We start from the raw sequence: 19,227 nt of genomic DNA, 5'->3' as shown, positions 1-19,227 counted from the left end.
GTATACATATATATGCAATAATTTAATCTTATTTAATCATAAAACCTTGTGGTTTTATCTCTGTTCACAGGACTGATGCTCTACTATCAACCAATAGGAAAATTTCAGTGCAATATTAAGTTTTAGAATATGTAATTATGCATGTCATATATGTACTTACATTGCTAATTTTTAAAAAATATTCATAAAAATGTCACTAAGCCTTAACAACATGTACTTTTACTTGTACCTCTAATAATTACACTTCTGAAAAACTCCCCCAATATTATCCTCTGAACTTGAAATGTCTGTTACTACCCATGTTGTTCCAGTAATTAAACTAGCAAGTCACTGGACTGTTTCCAAAAATATTTAAAATTTGAAATCAATCTTTGTTGGTAGAATATAGACTTTAAGATTTTTGACAATGAAATTAGCAGTTCATGCTCTAATAATTAGTAAAGTGTTTCTTAAAATATTTTCGGCATGTAAAACCTACAGATCTATAGAAAAAGGAGACCATATCTATTGACAATTAAAATGAAATTTTAAAATAAATGATTGGTGAGAGGATAAGACTCTAGTTTTATGTTTTGTTAATGGTATATTTTCATTTTTAAAATAAGAGATATATTTTCTATTTATTCATAGAACATTATATTTTTTAAAAAATAACTTGAAAATAAGAATAGAACTGAAAATTCATCCTTATGTGAACATGTTACATAAGAATTTGGAAAACAAACACATTATACATTTCTGTATACAATGCTGCAGTTTTGTGAAATCAAAGGCCTTAAGAGAAAACAAAAGCAAAAATCAGGCAAACAGGAATGAAATTACCCAAACTTTGGGTAAGAAACTAAAGTGACCACTTTTCCACTGTTGGGGGGAGAAAAAAACAACTTCCGATTATTATTAACTCAGTTATTGCCTTATTATATTTCTGATTCAAGAGTAGAATTGTGTAACAGTCAAAAGTCATAGCATATATAAAAAGTTATCACCACCTTTTTGGCTCACATAACTAAAGGCTTCAATGAGGCATGAAATCTAAAACCAACAATCGGATTTCTTTGCAACAAACCTGCCAAAACTAACCACACATGAAATGCCAAAAGGCGGAAAGATAGGTTGGCTGCTGTTTCAGTAAAGAGCAGGGAGGCCAGAAAGACATGGGCACACTCAGGGGTCTCCATTAAGGAATTTCAGTGGAGCGGGGCTTTGGTAGTTGCCCAAAGTTTTTTGTTGCTTGAAATCACATACGAAGTAGAAAAAAATGGATGGACTCACTCATAAGGTACATTCCTACACCTATTCAACTTTAAAAAAAAAAAAAAAAAATATATATATATATATATATATAAAATCTAGGTGGACCAATGTTACTGAGAAATGTTTCATTTAGCTAGTGAAATCTTAGATAGTTATAATAAACACTAAAAGTTAAGTTATATAAAGTTCACGTTAAAGGAAAGTCTTAAACCAACACACTGAAATCATCTTCTGGGGCAGTAACTAGCTACTCTAAGCACAAAATCACAGCTGAGTCATGTTAAGGTGCAGAAGATCAAACAAATCTTTTCCTTTAAAAAAAGTTGCCAAGCAATATGAAACATCCTACTTCACAGGCTCTCCTTCTAATAGAAATATTTACATTTAACATTTAAGAAAATGCAAGTGTAATTTCCTAGCCACTATTTAAATGACAACCAAATTTGGATTACCACCTTTAAATAGAAAATCTGATATTTAAATCTGATAAACAGTGGAGGAAAGAACAGTTTAATATATTAAGCATAAAATAAAGAATTGCATTCCCTACTTTTCAATGTATCCATATTTTTAAACATCTTCCTTTCTCCCCTTTATCTTCATCCAATCTATTTTACCATCTCCAGATGGACCTGCCTAATGCTGGCTTTAGACCTTCACACATAAATGGTCAGGACTGCTTCCAAGTTTTTTCTCATTATAAATGAAAGAGCTAGAAAATGTGGGACTATAAGAAGTTAAAAAGATAACGAATATAATCAACATTAAACATAACTCTTAGATTAGATATGTAGCTATTGAATCAAATACAGAAAATTGTTTTCACTTTTACTGCTACTTCTGTGCTAAAGCTTTGACATTGCTGAACTGGTATGTTCAAGAGGGAATTTTCGAATACATGTGGGAATGGGAAAGAACTGCACTCTTTAAAAGGCATTTGAGTTTCTCAATTATCACAAGCTGTCAATTATAAAAATATCTAACAAATAAGTCTATGCAATCAAGTCACTTACACAATGCAAAATGAAATTGTATGTCTTCAAGCAAGATGCCAGATTATTTGCTCCAGAACTGTTTCGGGTTCATATCAGAGAACATTCAGAGAATTTCTAAAAGACAGTGTCTTTGAGAAGGCTCAGGAAATAACTATGGGAACAAGATCAGTGAAAATATAGAAGCAAATGCACATCATTTGACTTATAGTGAAGGTATCCAAGGAACAACTGGAAAGACTGAGAAGATGGTATCAACAGAAATCTGCTGTTCAAAAGAATTAGGAATATCATCTTGGAAGGGGACAGGGTGAGGATGATTCCTTCAGTTCTTAAAAATATTCCTTTGAGTTGGTGCCAACATACTCAAGTTACAGTGCTGCTTCATACATATTTTAAGGCAAAGATTAAAATTGATAACTTAATGAAATAGGTTGAATACATCCATGTCCAGAGGCAGAGTTTGAAATAATTCTTAAGTCTTCTGACTCAGTGAATCATTTAATAGGTCAGTTGCTTTCAAAATTAATTCTAAATGGAGGAAAAGAATCAGAAGCAGCATAAAAAATTCTCTTCACAAGTCTATGTGAAACTTGAAGCAGGGTTATACCTGCTAGAATACTAAAATTGAGAAAGTATTGAGATAACCTGTTTGAAATGCTATATACCTTAAACCAGGCCACCTCAAAATATATTTTGAATTTTGTGATGGTTTCCAAGCCCATCCACAGGCAATACTATCTACTGGAATACTTGGACTCTTCATCTAAAACAATCTCTTTGACCTGGGCCGGATGAATCTCTTGATGATCCCTTCTGATTCTATATATCTAAATTATTTTCCTACATAATACACGCATGCACACATCAAACAGAAATGATTTTAGGAAAGAAGGAAATGATTTTAAAACTATTTCTTGGCATCACCAAACACCTACAATTTTTAAAAAAGATTTAAAAAATATTACAAAGACTCAGAAAATTTCTTGTTTTGCTGGGTCAGATGGTGCACATCTGTATTTCCAGGGGCTAGGGAGGCTGAGGGAGGAGTATCCCAAGTTGAAAGCCAGCCTCAGCAGCCTAGCAATGCACTAAACAACTAAGGGTGACCCCGTCTCTAAATAAAAAATAAAAAGGGTAGGGGATGTGGCTCAGTGGTTAAGCATTCCTGGATTCAATCCCCAGTACCACTCCCTGCCATAAGTAGTTCTTTTTTCATTGATTGCTAATTGTACCTAAGTTCTATCTTTCCATTTATTGCTGAGTCACTGACACGCTTTCTTTTCCATGGTAAAATGCCTAGTGTACACCAAGTGCTCACTAGGAACAGACTTTTCTCAGAAACATCCATATACTTTTTTTCTCTCAACAGTGTCAGTTTTGTTTGGTCTCAAATCTGTTTAGATCAGTTGAATTTGTCATTGTAAATCACATATGCTAACAGGATATCTATTTACCAATGATATGAATTCACAAATGTAATTTCATTCCTGGAAGACGAAGTTGAATAAATTTCCTAAACACTTTGAGTAGACTTCATAAAGGTTAGGCCCTGAAATGGATTTCCACTGAAGGTGATAGGAGAGATACAATTTTAAAGGTTCCAAAAGAAATCGTAACATATCCGAAGGATTTTCCAGTTAGAATTCTTCCAAGCTCTATAAGTCATTTCCACTATAAAAAAACCTGAAATTGGAAATCTGTACAGTGAAGTATGGTTGTGGTATACTTAAGAAAGAACTTGAACTGAAATCTATAAAGGTGGATACATACTCAGAAAAATTCTTGGCTCTTCATCAAAGATGTACAGAAGCCCTTGTACTTCCATATCAAGTTAAAAAAATTATTGGAGGTATGGAAATTTTTTGTCATATATTTTTGATTCCCAACTTTTAGAACTTCTTGAATTCCCCAACCAACTACTGTTCCTAATTATGTCAGTTAAGACGGCTCCACAGTACTTTTAACCCAACATTTCCTTTGACTTGAAATGAGGCATAACGTAATAGCTATGCCAAAGCTATTCATAACCATTCCTGGATCAAGAAAGAGAAAGTAAAACTTGGTTAATGAATTAGCACAGAGGGCACAAGAAGCACACAGGACATGCATGTTTCATCATACATAGAATTTGTGAGGCTCTGTATGTGAGAAAGCGGAAGGCAATATTTGCAGAAGCTGGGATATGAGAGAGAAGTTTCATCGGTTCATCAGCATCAAATTCTTATTTCACGAAATTGCTAAGGCTATAGAATCTAAAGTCAGACTGCCTGTGTTAAAATGTCAGGGCTGCTAAAACTTTGGGAAATTAATTTCTCTCTGTGCCCTCTGTTTTCTTACCTCTTAAAAAAAGGGTTAATAACACCACCTACTATGTAATATTTCTGATAATTCAAAGAAGATATTATTGCTTTAGCAATAAAACCAAAATAAAACAAAAACTCCAAATAGTCTCACTTCTTATTCTAGGTGAATATAGTCATAAAGATGGCACTCTCTATTCTCAAGTGTTCATAATAACTCTGAAATTAATTTGAGCCTTTTAAAAAGTAATGGTACAAAAGTCCTGGTTTCAGTTACCATGGTTGATTGCACTGGTATGATTTATAACACAGTATGTGAAAAGAATTCTAAGAGCAGGCATCTTAGCTCCATTGTTGGCAGTATTTTTTTCTTTGTATTTAGTCATCCTGGGAGGCACCCTGGGAGGCAAACATACCATGGGAAGAACATTCTCAGGGTGAAAAGGGAGTTGGGATAAGAGAGGAATAAACAGTACAAGAGATGACACATAAGAAGGAAGAGTCACTGGGACTTTTCTTACCCAACTTTGGTCCTCAATGCTGGGAAAAATTGCCTGATGGCTTTTTGGAAACTATTGCCTCCCACATCTCTATAGAATAGTTTGCCACTTCGTCCCCTCCAAATTTTTCCCTGGGAGTCTGTCCATGATACTAGGAAACTGGATTCTGGTCTTTGTTGTACTAAATTAATTTAGAAGATGAGCTTAACTCCATAAAATGATATTTGGTATATGATGGGTTCTGGCTTCAGAGCCAGCAAAACTGCATATGTGTTTATACTTTCATAGGACCCATTTATAATTTTAGACTTGCAATTGGATGGGAAATTTTTAAAATATGAAATCATGTGAAAATTTTGCAGTAACTCATTGTAGGCTGAACCTTGGCTAAAGGCCATCCTAAGGAAAACAGATGTTTGCTTATTTTAATTTTCTGGCAGGGAATATGAATTTACATTCGAATTTTTTCCTCAAGATAATGTATATGTACACAGGAGGAAAACCTATAGAGCACTCCACCATACTGATTTCCAACCATTCCAGCCATTACTGGGATTCTTAACTTCCTTCTCTTTTTGTGTTCAAAGAACAGTCTGAAGAAACTTTGGATTGCACAGAGGAGAGTAAAGGTAGTGGTAGGGTGGGTGGGGAGGGGAAGGACGGTAGATTGTGAGACAGACCTTATTAGCCTATATACATGTTTGAAAAGAATATTTTTAAACTATGTGTCTATCACTGTCAAAAATAAACAACAACAACAACAAAAGAACATTCTGAGTCACCATATGTGATCCACAACATGGCTTGATGTCCTCACATACTTCCCTACAACCTATGTATCTGGAAATAAACCATACACTGTTCCAACATTCTCTGTTTTTGTTTCTAGATACCTTTCAGACACTATTCACCCCAAACTCAAAATTAACAATTGCCATCAAACGCTATTTATTATTTAGAAAACGAAAGTTTTTAAATCATATTAAGTACCCATATCTTCGACCTGCTGGTTCTCTCTCTCTCCTAATTAGAAGAAGCGGGGGTGACTGGCGCACATGTGAGGAATTCAGGCCATGAGCTCTTCATGTCGCTGCTCACACAAATGAATGTGGAAAGGCTTGGTTAATATAAATTGCTATATAAATAAGAAGACTATTTCTGTTCTTGGAAGAAGAAGCAAAGAGAACTTAACAGGATTCTCTGATATGAATAAGGATATTTAAATATAGGAAAATTAAGAATCTCTGAAATAAGTGTGAACTCAGGAAGTTGATCAATTTGGGGAGTCTGGCTAAATTTTAAGAGTTACTAGTAAATTCTAAGAATTGCTTGAATTTGAGTATTCTGTTTGCTTAACCTAAAAACAATCTTAGTGGACAACAGATGGCAGTGTTCAGCCTTTTTAAAGAATTCTAATTGTTTCACCATCTCTTCTGGGACGACTGGGGCTTTATCATTAACAGGCAGAGTTTCGTTTCTTTTTTTCACAGAGAACAAAAATAAACTAACAAGAGGATAAGTTCCATGAGGTTATTGGTAGAAATGAATAAAAGGATAAAATTGTATTTTATTTCTCAAGATCACATAATTAATAGCTTGTCTATTCTTATCTACTTATTTATTTATTTATTTATGGCAGTGCTAGGAATCAAACTGAGGGTCTTACACAGGCTCAGTAAGGGTTCTACCACTAAGCTATGGCCTCCGTTCCACCTCTCTGCATTTTAATAAGACACACTGGAAACATTGATCCCTTTCTATAGAACTTTTGTTGAAATTTTTCTCCATGTGAAAAATTCTACTGTGATTAAAATATTCATAACACAAAAACATCAACCCTGCACCTGAGCACAATGGTTTTGTGAGCCTTCAGTAACATTTGTCTTATCCCTATTGTGCTATACTCTGTCCAACCTTGTAGGCAGTGGGCACTTATCTAAGCCACTGATTTACCTGTATTGCTCTAGTGTATCATATCCTCCCTGCACTGCTGCAGTACCGTCCAAACTCATCTCCATGTTGCCTGCTGGGGTATTTCTTTCTTTCAAATACTGGAAGCACCAAAAACAAAAACAAACAAATGGAAAATCATGGGAGCTGTCAGTTCTGAGAAATCTTGCATCGCTGACCACTTCTCGGATGTATGCACAGACTCTCTTTGGAATAGCACCTGTCAAAGTGCTCAATTCAACTTTTGCTATGTGGTTATTTGATGAAGATCTGCTTTCCTCCTTTAGCCTGAAGTTGTACAAGAACAAAGGGAACACTAAATTTCATTTGCCAGTTCAAACCTGGAGCCTAGTATTTCTGGTATTAGAAGTAATGAACACATAAGTAACACATTCCAGTTTTCCATAGATCACTCCTCTCTCCACTTCAGTGCTTTAAAGAAATGGAAAAGGACAAATAAATTATAGTGCTCCAGGTATTTCCTGAAAACAAATTATTACATTCTCCAGAAGCCACTGAAAAACAGTCCATCTTCTAACATCAAACTTGATTTTTTTATTAAATTGAGAACTATGACAATGGAAACAGGCTCATGAATAAAAGCTACTTTTAATAAGTTGATTCTAGAGTAGAAAATATTCACAAAACAACTAACCTGCCAAGGAGAAGTAATAGTATTGATAAAGAAATCTACAAAATTCTTCTGTACTCCAGTACATGCAGGAAAAGCGTAAGCCAAGAATTAGGATATTCAGATTCTTTCTGGAATAAGAGAATCTTCTTGCTAGACCTAGAGGCAGAGAAAGAAAGGCCTTTTGGGGGCAACATTCAGGGAAAGAGTACAGAGTACACCGGGGGATGAGTCTGGAGAAATCTGAAGGAATAGCTCACAAGAAGAATGAAAGCCACAGTCAAGGGTTTTAACTAGCCCCCAAAGGCAATGACAAAACTTGAAGAGAGTGACATCGTAGTTTCATGTGGAAAGTGGAGCCAGGCTGACTTTCAGGGTCACAGCTTGGGCTAACAGGTAACTAAGAATCTTTCACCAAGAAGAGAAGGACTCTGACTGGAGGGGATGCTGAAGTACTCACCTTTGACCAAACATGTGGTGTCCACAGAATGATTCAAGTTGCACAGCAAGACAGTGATGTGGACTGGAAAGACACACTTGAGCATCATGACAAACATATGGTCATTTCAACAACATGCTGCCATGAAATGTGAAAAGAAAAAGAAAAAAAAAAAAAAAAAAAAAAAAAAGACTGAGAACAGAGCCATGATTCATGGCAAATTTTAAGAGCTAAGCAGAAGAGAAATCCACACAGGAAAATCAGAAGCAGCAACTGAGAACTACCAGAAGTGCCAAGGAAAAGAATTTGTAAAGAAGAAAGGAGTGATCAGCAGTGACCAATGCTTGAAAGATTAGTAAATTCTGGAAAATGTCCAGTAGTTAGCATTGGGGAGATTAACGGTAACAGTGGAGAGAACAGGTTCAGGGAAGGGCCTAGGTTGCCAGCCACCCTGCAGTATGAGCAATGAAAATAATGCAGACAACTCTCGTAAAAAGAAGATGTAAAAGGGGAGAGATCAATGCCAGTGTGTCGGGGGTAAAAACAGGGTGTAAAGAGTTACTGAGCATGGGAGAGCTCACAGGTATGAGAGGTTGAAAACAGTAAGGACAATGGGTAATAAATAAATATAAATCCAAGAGAGGTGAGGGGGAGAGGCAGTGACCTTTCCAAGGGGAGCTGCCTTTTCCACAATAACATACGACGCGTGTTATAGATTTACAAGTGAGATGTTGAAGGAGTTCTTACACTTTGGATTTTATTTACTTTGTAAGTCAGGCATTGAGTCCTTTGCTCAGGATGTGAGGTGCACAGTGGTGAAGCCACAGATATAAAGCACACTAAAGAACACTTTAAAGAAAAATAACAAGAGCTGGCTGGATTCTAAGATGATATTGAAGGCCCCTCTGAGGTCACAGAGCATGGGCTCCAACAGGCTTCTGTACCTTCCTTGTTACATGGAGTGAAATTTCACACAAAAAGGCAACCAAGTGCTTTAAAGAAAAACACACTGGTTAACTGAACCGGGAATATAGTGAGGTGGAAAGACAGATCCAAGGAGCACAGGTGATGGACAGGGAGAAGAGAAAGTAATGCCTGAGAAAGATGATGCAGGATTCCATTAGCAGACTGGTCTCCGGGGCACGGAAGATTTTTGCTTTTATTAGTAGAAAACAGGTTTAAAAGGAAGCATGAGGCACCCATGAATGAAAAACCAAGTTTTCTAATTATATTAGTGTGTAATTAGCTTAGGAAAGATGTCCAAGAAGGAAAACGACATCAACAGCCTGCATGCTCAAAGAAGACTAGGTGACCAAGGCTGCAGTAATGGTCAGCACGTGGAAGCAGGGGATCTGCAAGACGAATCAGCAGGGTGGAAAGAGTGCGAGCAGCATCAAAGAGAATCGGCTGCTCCTGGGTACCAGCACATCTAGGGGCACGAAAAATACAATGTAGGTACTCCTGTAACTCTTTTCTGTAGTCTATGATATTTTTTTCAGTTGTCTTTCAGTGATTTTTAAGAGAAAAACATGCGAATAATTCATTTAATCCATAAACCAAGAAAATGTTCTATTTTTGATATTTCATGGTGGTAGCTCTTACAATATAAACAACCAAGGGTAATGAATACTCTCCATATATCCCAATTTTTATTTTATTTTATTTTTTGGGAGGTGGGTACTAGGAATTGAACCCAGGGGTGCTTAACCACTGAAACACATCCCAAGCCCCCCCCCCCCCTTTTTTTTTTGGAGACAGGGTCTTGCTAAGCTAATGAGACTGGTTTTGAACTCATGATCCTTCTGCCTCAGCCTCCTGAATTGCTGGGATTATAGGCATGTGCCATTGTGCCCAGTCCAAAATTGTTTTAAAACAGCAGCAAACACTTCACAAATGTACTAAAAACCTCGACCAAATTCTATTTTCTACAACCAAAGATATCATAAAGTAAGCAACAAGGTTTCCAAATTTAGAGATAGAATTTCAAAACACATGGAAATCAACATTTTTAGAAGCCAGAATGTATTTTTTCTAAAGAAATGTTATAAATGATGATGAAGTTCCTGAGTTGATTTGCAGAAAGCTTATGTAACCACATAATAAGTATATTAGCATTTCATTGTTCTTTGTTACAAATATTCTTCTTCAACTATATTACAATATTTCCACAAGAAAAAATACATTTATCAACAGTATGTATGGTTCAAAAAGGGAATATGGAGTTAGTAGGAGAACATCTATTTCTGCCTTAGACTTTCAGCAAATCCTAACTGAGCATCTACTAAGTTCCTGGTTCTGTCTGCATCCCAGAGCTATGGAGATGAGTGAATGAGTGCAACCCCCCTAGCAGACTGCAGTCTAGTGAACGAGGTTTAGGAGAGTGAAAAAGATCAAAGGATAAAATATGAAACTGAATATCATAATTGCCACTTCTTATAAAGGGAGTGAAAGAACTCTGTTTCAAAATGAAAGCAGTTGCTTCTCAGAACACCTATATATGGCCACTGGTCCTTTTTCACAAACTTTCAAAATGGCCACCTTGAACTGAGTCACCTTTATCATCAGTACCCCTCCTCAAAGTAGCACAGAAACAAAAGAAAATGACAAACCACTTGACCAGAAAAAAGAATCCTGAGAAGGGTCAAGGACAGGTAAGGAACAGACTCCTCACCCAAACAGAAACCTCTGGTTTATTGGCATTTCGCTCAAAATCCTGAGACCATAAAACTCTCACAGTTGCCGAACCAGTCTTACCTTTGAAACATGGGCTGCAGAGCTTCTCAGCTTCCTGTCCCCCTTATAAAGAGGAGGGAACTCAAGGCTCCCTGTCCCTCGGGATACTTACGGCTCTGTTCCTCACTATCTGGTTTTAAGGGATAAGGGTGAGCTAATCTGTGACCAATTTTCACACATGGGGAGTACAAGTGTAAACTATGAAAACGGTGCGGAATCGTTTTCCAAGATGCAACTCAGTTCCAAGTGTCACCATAAAGGGAATGACTTTCAAAACTTGAAACTAGTGCAGAGACGGGTAGGCAGCTTGACTCAAGTTGATTTTACCCATTGTGTTACTGATCATGCCACCACACTGCCTGTCAGTATTTTGGGGGTACTGTTCCTAAATACAATCACTTTATGATATGAAAATATCTTTGCCAAATTGTTACATTCCTTTTGGTAACGTCTTCCTCCAATTAATCTTTTTCAACTTAAGCTCTTATTATCAAGGGAAACTTGTTTATGTCATCAGTAAATCTCAAGATTTCAAAGTGAACTCTTCCTTCATAACTTTTTTGAAAATGTCAAATTAGACTCTTCCCAGAATTAAGCCTTAAGGAAGAACTGCTGTGAATATTTCTTCATCAAGAAAAATGTTAGTCTTTCTCCCTAATTTTCATATATAAACCAGATCTTTCATATTATTTGCCCTTGGAAGGAAAAACTTGTGAGCTCCTCTGGAACCTTCTGCTGCCATAATAGGGAGGCATTTGTCTTCATTTTCCTCTTAGGTGGTAATGAAAATAAAATTTTATAATGGATCTGTCTACAACTCTGGGTTACTTACTTCAGTTTAAGAAACTGGTTTCAGTTATAATCTTGTTATGCTCAGAATGTTAGGAGACAATTAAAAAATAGGATTATCCTAGAATCAGCAGACTGTGGTGGCTCACCAAGATATTTAACAGGCAAATGCTGGGCAGGATTGTCAAGGTTCTATACGGGAAGCATTTTAAAATGATATTCCACATGTTTATCAAGAAGGGGTTGCTGAGTAAAGGAGGAAATGAGGCAAGTCAATAAGTCATTTGGTCACAACAGTGAGTCACTCAGGATTTATGTCATAGATTTTTCTCCTTGTAGATATAATTACTAGTTTGGTCAATGTTTCCATAGGCCCTTGTTATAGCAATAAAATCAGATCTAAGAAGCACAAAGAACCAACAATTTAGAGTGATTTGGCAAGAGTTCTTTAAGATATAATTCATGAAAATAAGAGAAAACAACTTCAGGAGTGATTACTGATTAAAATATGTCCATTCACCCCAACTCCCATCTTGGGAATCAGGAAGAAGGATATGATGAGGAAAAAAATACATACTGAGTTCCCCTTTAGCTCTCATTTCAGTCAAATTTTCCTTTAGTTTTTTTTTTTTTTTTTCATCTTAAAATAAGGACATAAAACTGATGCAACAATACAAAATCTTTAATTAAAATGTCATAAGAACAAAGACGCAAAGCTTTATTAAAACAGATACAGAAGAATGAGGTCTTTCAGGTGCTGGCTTTGATGGTAAGTTAGAGTATAAAATTTAATATACAGTGAGGTTTAACTAAAATAATAGTCTCAAACTGTTTCTTTGCCAGTTTCAATATTTCAAACAAATAAATTTTAACCTACTATGTAATTTCTATCAGTTACACTTGTACACGGCTCAAAAGATGATAATGGCTTCTCAAATGCCCATCAAACATGGTGGCAGTTGTTGGATCAATTAACAGTTTGGAAGCCTATCTCATGATCTAGATTGACATTTAGAAATCAAAATCAATGTGTCCAAAGACATTCAGAAACACCCCAATTCTGAGCTCTCTTCAAAGTTTATGTAGGAGAGTTATGATTGACTCTATACCAATGATGGTAATTCTAACTGTAGATGCAGGGATTGGTCAATGATGGGTAGCCCAAGTCAATATGAGTCCATGAGACACTGAGGAAACTTAGTGCTTCTAGAAGACGAAGTGCCTCCCTTCTGAAGGAAGCATGTTGCTGACAGCAGCCACATGTGGATCACACATTGAATCAGCAATCAGATGAAGCCAATATGTAGACAGTGGCACAGTTGAGAGAATAAAAAAACATAGGTCCCTCATGTTATTATTGAGCTATTGAATTTACTAGCCCTGAAGTGTTTTCTCCTCTGACCTCCCTATTATGAAAGACAATAACATTTCTTTACTGCTAGAGCTAGTTTGAGTAGTTTTCTTCTTATTTAAGGATGGAAATATCCTAAATAATACAGGATTCTTTTTTTAAGAGGCTAGTAGGGGGAAGGGACTGGGGATTGAACACAGAGGCACTCTGCTGCTGAGCTAAATCCTCAGCCCTTTTTAATTTTGAGACAGGATTTTGCTAATTTGCCCAGGCTGTCTTCGAACTTTTGAGCCTCCTGTCAGCCTCCTATGTCACTGGGATTAATTACAGGGTGCAACACCATGCCTGACACAGCATAAAATTTTTACCGAGTACAGACTAAAGGAGTATAAAGTAGGTGGTAATAGAAATAAAATTTTGTAATGTATTTGTCTAGAAGTCTGGGTTTATCAACTTATACTAGGTTTCAGTTACAATCATCTCAATGTTATGAGACAATAAAAAATAGGATCATCCTAGGGTCAAATGACTCTGGTAGCCCACTGAGGACTGGGAGAGCTGAGTGCTGGCTACTTTCTTTCAGTCATGTGATCTATTTCTACACAGCAGCGCCCAGCACATTCCATATCTGTGCCTCAGCTGCAAATTACCATGTGCCATAGACTTCAAGGTGACTTTCAAAAATAAAAATGCTACTCATTAATCTTCCTGTGCAAAGACCCTCTATGACACATGGGTGGATTGGGGAGCTTCTTAAATATGGAAAGCTGTTTTTAAATTTACTTTGTACCCTGACAACATGTTATTCAGGCAACCAGCCCAGCAAAGGTTACCTGGGTGTTTTCAGTTAACTCTTTCTCCAGGTCTTCTTGTCACAAAACATAAAAAAGAAGTCACCCAATCCTTAATCTGAGGCTTTAATGCAGCTTGATATAGATTTCTAAATGTAGTTAGGTCTTCATAATTTTCAACTGTTTCTTTGAGCAAATAATCTTCTTCATTAAAAATATCAATCTCCTATTTTTGTTCTTTTAATTTCCTCCTTCTAACACAGCCCACATATAAGTTCCTTTAGTGTTTCTCTTGTCTGTTTTCTCCACCTCTCCCTCCTCTTACCCTAAAAACATTGTTAGCATTTCCTGCTAATAAAACTGTTCTCTGGTCCCATCTAAGGTGCCACCTGTTTGTTGTTGTTGTTGTTATTTTAATTCTAACCTATTAGAATTTAGAAGCCCCAAGAAGGTTAGTTCTCTTGTCATAAATTCCCTATCAAGTGCATCAATATGCTAATTGTCATGTGTAATGACAACATTCCTGGCTTCCCTGGCCTGCCATTTCTCCAATCTGTCAGGCAACACAAACTCTGCCTGCTTTGCTGGTTCTTCCTGCCTCCTTAATTATCATTCCTTTTAATTGTTTTTTCCTTACTCCAGTCTTCATTCTCTCCTATCAGCTTTCCCCCCACATTATAAGGAAGACCCACTGTTCTGTAGCACTACCATGGGCCACTCCTTTGAGGCTCTGGACAGTCCTACCTGAGATATCTCAGGTATTTCATATTCAAATCTTCTCAAATCTTTTCCTCCTATCTTTCCTTTCTTGGCTAACAACAAAATCACCCACAAAAAAATAGGCACATCAACTCTTTTGTTTTTGTTTTTTTGGGGGAGGGGGTTGCTTTTTAAACTCAGGTTTTGCTTTCTCACCTCCAATATTACATTGGTCACAGGACCTGGACATTTCTATCAAAGATTCTTCAGAATCCCTTCACCACTGCATGATGCCACCTCTCATTATTTCGCATGAGGATAACTGCAAGTTTCATTCCTCCCATTTCCTCCTGTCACAGGCTCAGTTTTTCCCAGTACAAAAACATTAGCTGCCTTGCTACTTGATGGTTCTTCCAAACGGTGGAACAAGAATCAACTTCTTGGAATGACATTTAGTGTCTTAATGTTTAACCTCTACCTCCCCTACCTCCCCTTTCCCATCTATGCCTCCATATACTCCACTGAATCTCATCTCTCCAGCCACCCCAGCTTATCTCCCAAAACATGGTCTCATGCTTGCATGTGATGTTACTTATACCGAGGGTTTTATTTCTCTTGGCAATTGTAATGATTGAGATCCAACTTTAAAACAGAAAAACATCTCAGCTGTGTTCCTGAACAATCAAATCAATCACATCAGGCTGGAGGTCGCCATAGTGCCTGTTCAGCTATCTCTTGGTATACTGCGCTATTGCTGTTGGTGACTAAGTTACTTGCCAGATTATTAATGTAAGGGCAACAACAATTTCATTCCTTTTTATACTCTGAGTGCTCAGGGTACTATAAGAACTTAAAAAAAACACAATTGTTAAATGAACGACCTCTAATTGCCTTCTAACACAATATACTCTTCTTACAAATGATTGTCAAAAGTGTAGAGACTCCCAGTTATTCTCATCAGCCTAAAAAGTGTGCTTCTCTAGACCTTGTATTTAATCAAGACCTCCTTCCAGTTCTCACAACTTCCTTTGGAGAATTCCATTACTTAAGGCAAGTGTCTGAAATAAACACATCCAGTGGCCATTCTTGAGACCAATGAACCCAAAGCAGCACTGCAGACAAGACAGGCAGAGCACACTTGTTCCTTTTGGGTTTTCCCTGAATTTCATTTGGCCCTGACTATGCAGTTCATTAAACAGATGAGACCGATGTCACTTTTCCACAATATCCTTCACCTACAATTGTGAATAACTGTGTTTCTGCCTGGAAGACATACTGGTATCTGTGCTGAGATTTCATTCCATATTGAAGATACCTGTTTGAAAATATGTCCATCATAAAAAGCCTATTGTCATAAACATTTCTGCTGATGAATAACAGGGAATATGAGAAAGGAGCATCTGGAAAAGGGAGAGTTTATTTCAGTGAAACTCTAATGTGCCTGACTGGCAAGCCTGAGTTTTCAAAGCTGGCAGATAAAAAGTTGACACTGATAAGGACACATTAAGCTAATGGCAAGATGACAGTGACCATTAAAATTATTCAGTTCTCTTTACTCTGGGATTATACTAACCAAGCAAACTTCAGATACCACTGCCATGCCGGAGCCTATCCATCTACACAGATTGTTTCTTTTAGCAACACGACTCCCCTTGGCAAGGACATCACTTGTCTTTATTCTTATATCCTTCACCTAAGCTCCACACCCTTATCAACTACCATCCAATTTTATTTACCAAATTTTTTGAAAGAATAGTAAGGATCCGGTTCCTTCATGTTCTCACTTTCCCTTTATGTCCCAATTCATCAAAGCTTGGCTCCTAGGACAACTGTAGGAGAACAGTCCTTGCTGTTCTCCACTGGTATCACCAGTGGATTTTAGTTGCCAAATTCAAGTAACATTTTTCTGGTCCATTTCTGGAACATGTTCACAGAACTATACAATATTGGTGACATACTATTTCTGTGAACTTCTGTCTTCCCTCAGCTCACATGAAATCTTGCCTGTCTAGTTCTTTCCCTCTCTCTCTGAATATTCTTTCTCTTTGTTCCCTTCATTCCTCATTTCCCAATATTAAAAAAAAAAAAAATTGCCACATTTTTACTGGTGCATCATAGTTGTACACTGAGATGGGATTTTTTTACATATTTGTATATGCACACAATATAACAATATAATTTAGCCAATATCACTCCCCAGCACTTTCCCTCTCCCTCCCCACCTTCCACCTCTTGGTCCCTTTTATCTACGGATCTCCTTTGATTCTTAGGAGATCCAACGCCACCTTTATTTTCCTTCTTCCTCTCTAGCTTCTGTATATGAGAGAAAACATACAATCCTTAACCTGCTGAACTTGACTTATTTCCCTTAACATGATCTTTGATTCTGTCCATTTTCCTACAAATGCCATAATTTAATTGTTCTTTATGGCTGAATAATACATTCCATTGTGTATACATACCACATTCTCTTTATCCATTCATTTGTTGATGGACACCTAGGTTGGTTCCATAGTTTGGCTATTGTGAACTGTGCTACTAAAACATGGGCATGCATGAATCACTATACATGCATGCTTTCATTCTTCAGGGTAAATACCAAGACGTAGTATAGCTAGGGCATATGGTGGTTCTTCCATACACATTTCAGCAGTACTTGTACTAATTTACAGTCCCAACAGTGTGAAAGTGCTCCTTTTTCTCCATGTCCTCTCCAAAATTTATTTTATTTGTATCCTTGATGACTGCCATTCTGACTGGTAGGAGATGAAATCTCGGTGTAGTTTTGATTTTCATTTCCCTGATTGCTAATGATGTTGAACATTTTTTCATGTATTCATTAGCCATTTCTATTTTTTTTTGACAGATATCTATTTAGTTCATTTCACATTTATTAGCTGGATTGTTTTTGGTGTTAAATTTTTGAGCTCTTTATGTATTCTAGATATTAATCCTCTGTCTGAAGAGTAGCAAAAGATTTTCTCCCATTTTGTGGGTTCTCTCTTCACATCCTAATGGTTTACATTGCTGTGCAGAACCTTGTTAACTTGATGCCTCCCATTCATTAACTCTTGGCACATTTCCTGAGCTTTAGGGGTCCTATTAAGGAACCAGCAGGTTGTTGACCTTGTGTTTTCTCCTAGGAGTTGCATAGTTTCTGGTCCAATTCCCAGGTCTTTGATCCAATTTTCCTTATTTCCCAGCATTTTATTTTTATTTATTTATTTTTTTTAATGTAAACAAATGGGGTACATGTTGTTTCTCTGTTTGTACATGGCGTAAAGGCATACCATTTGTGTAATCATAAATTCACACAGAGTAATGTTGTTTGATTCATTCTGCTATTTTTTCCCTTCCCCCCACCCCTCCCACCCCTCTTTACCCTCTATACAGTACTTTCTTCCTCCATACTTGCCCCCCTCCCTAACCCTAACTCTAACCCTAACATTAACCCTTCCCTCCCCCCCATTATGTGTCATCCTCCACTTATTAGCGATATCATTCGTCCTTTGGCTTTTTGAGATTGGCTTATCTCACTTAGCATGATATTCTCCAATTTCATCCATTTGCCTGCAAATGCCATAATTTTATCATTCTTTATGGCTGAGGAATATTCCATTGTATATATATACCACAGTTTCTTTATCCACTCATCATTTGAAGGGCATCTAGGTTGGTTCCACAGTCTGGCTATTGTGAATTGAGCAGCTATGAACACTGATGTGGCTGTATCTCTGTAGTATGCTGATTTTAAGTCCTTTGGGTATAGGCCAAGGAGTGGGATAGCTGGGTCAAATGGAGGGTCCATTCCAAGTTTTCTAAGGAATCTCCACACTGCTTTCCAGAGTGGCTGCACTAATTTGCAGCCCCACCAGCAATGTATGAGTGTACCTTTCTCCCCACATCCTCACCAACACCTGTTGCTTGTATTTTTGATAATCACCATTCTAATTGGGGTGAGATGGAATCTTAGGGTGGTTTTGATTTGCATTTCTCTTATTACTAGAGATGTTGAACATTTTTTCATATGTTTATTGATTGCTTGTACATCTTCTTCTGTGAAGTGTCTGTTCATTTCCTTAGCCCATTTGTCGATTGGATTATTTGTATTGTTGGTGTAGAGTTTTTTGAGTTCTTTATAGATTCTGGAGATTAGTGCTCTATCTGAAGTATGATTGGCAAAGATATTCTCCCACTCTGTAGGCTCTTTCTTCGCATTACTGATAGTTTCCTTTGCTGAGAGAAAGCTTTTTCCCAGCATTTTAAAAGCCATTCCCAGAGGCTTCACACTGTAGTCTATTGTTCTTCTCATTCTATAATTCCTTCTTAATTTGTTCACTTACTTTCATAAGATCTACACTATTTCTCCTCACTGACAACACCTGAACTATGTCTTGCCTCAAAACTATGCCCAGAACCTTGTCCTATCACTGAATCCTTGGAGGAGATGACTCCTCCAAGTCTGCTATCCAAATTTTGCATTCTCTGACTTTGCATAATCTCACTCAGTGGCCCCAACTTCCTCACACTAGAAGCCCTCGTCTCCCCTATCTCATTTCCTCGATTACTGAGTTGTTATTTTTAGTTTCCTATCCATTTTACAAATTTTTGTTCCAATAAGTTTCATTAATTATATGTTCCACATGCTGTTTTAATCATACATATCTTGGTGAATATAGTCACTTCTGCTTATAAGTTCCAATTTCCCTGCACTCCACCCCTCACTATCACCTTCCCTTGGCTTAGTCCTAATATAATATGACTTTTAATTCTTCTAAAAACTTTTCTGACTCCC

General features: G+C 37.0%; 1 protein-coding gene across 1 annotated transcript in view; it reads right to left on the bottom strand.

Moving 5' to 3' along the window:
- Window positions 1-19,227, bottom strand: part of PDE3A (phosphodiesterase 3A) — a 310,047-nt gene that overhangs the window by 62,830 nt on the left and 227,990 nt on the right.

Source organism: Sciurus vulgaris, assembly GCF_902686455.1.
Source record: "Sciurus vulgaris genome assembly, chromosome: 5".
NCBI classification, from domain to species: domain Eukaryota; kingdom Metazoa; phylum Chordata; class Mammalia; order Rodentia; family Sciuridae; genus Sciurus; species Sciurus vulgaris.
The sequence above is the reverse complement of the archived record's forward strand: the minus strand, read 5'-3'. Positions and strand labels throughout refer to the sequence as shown.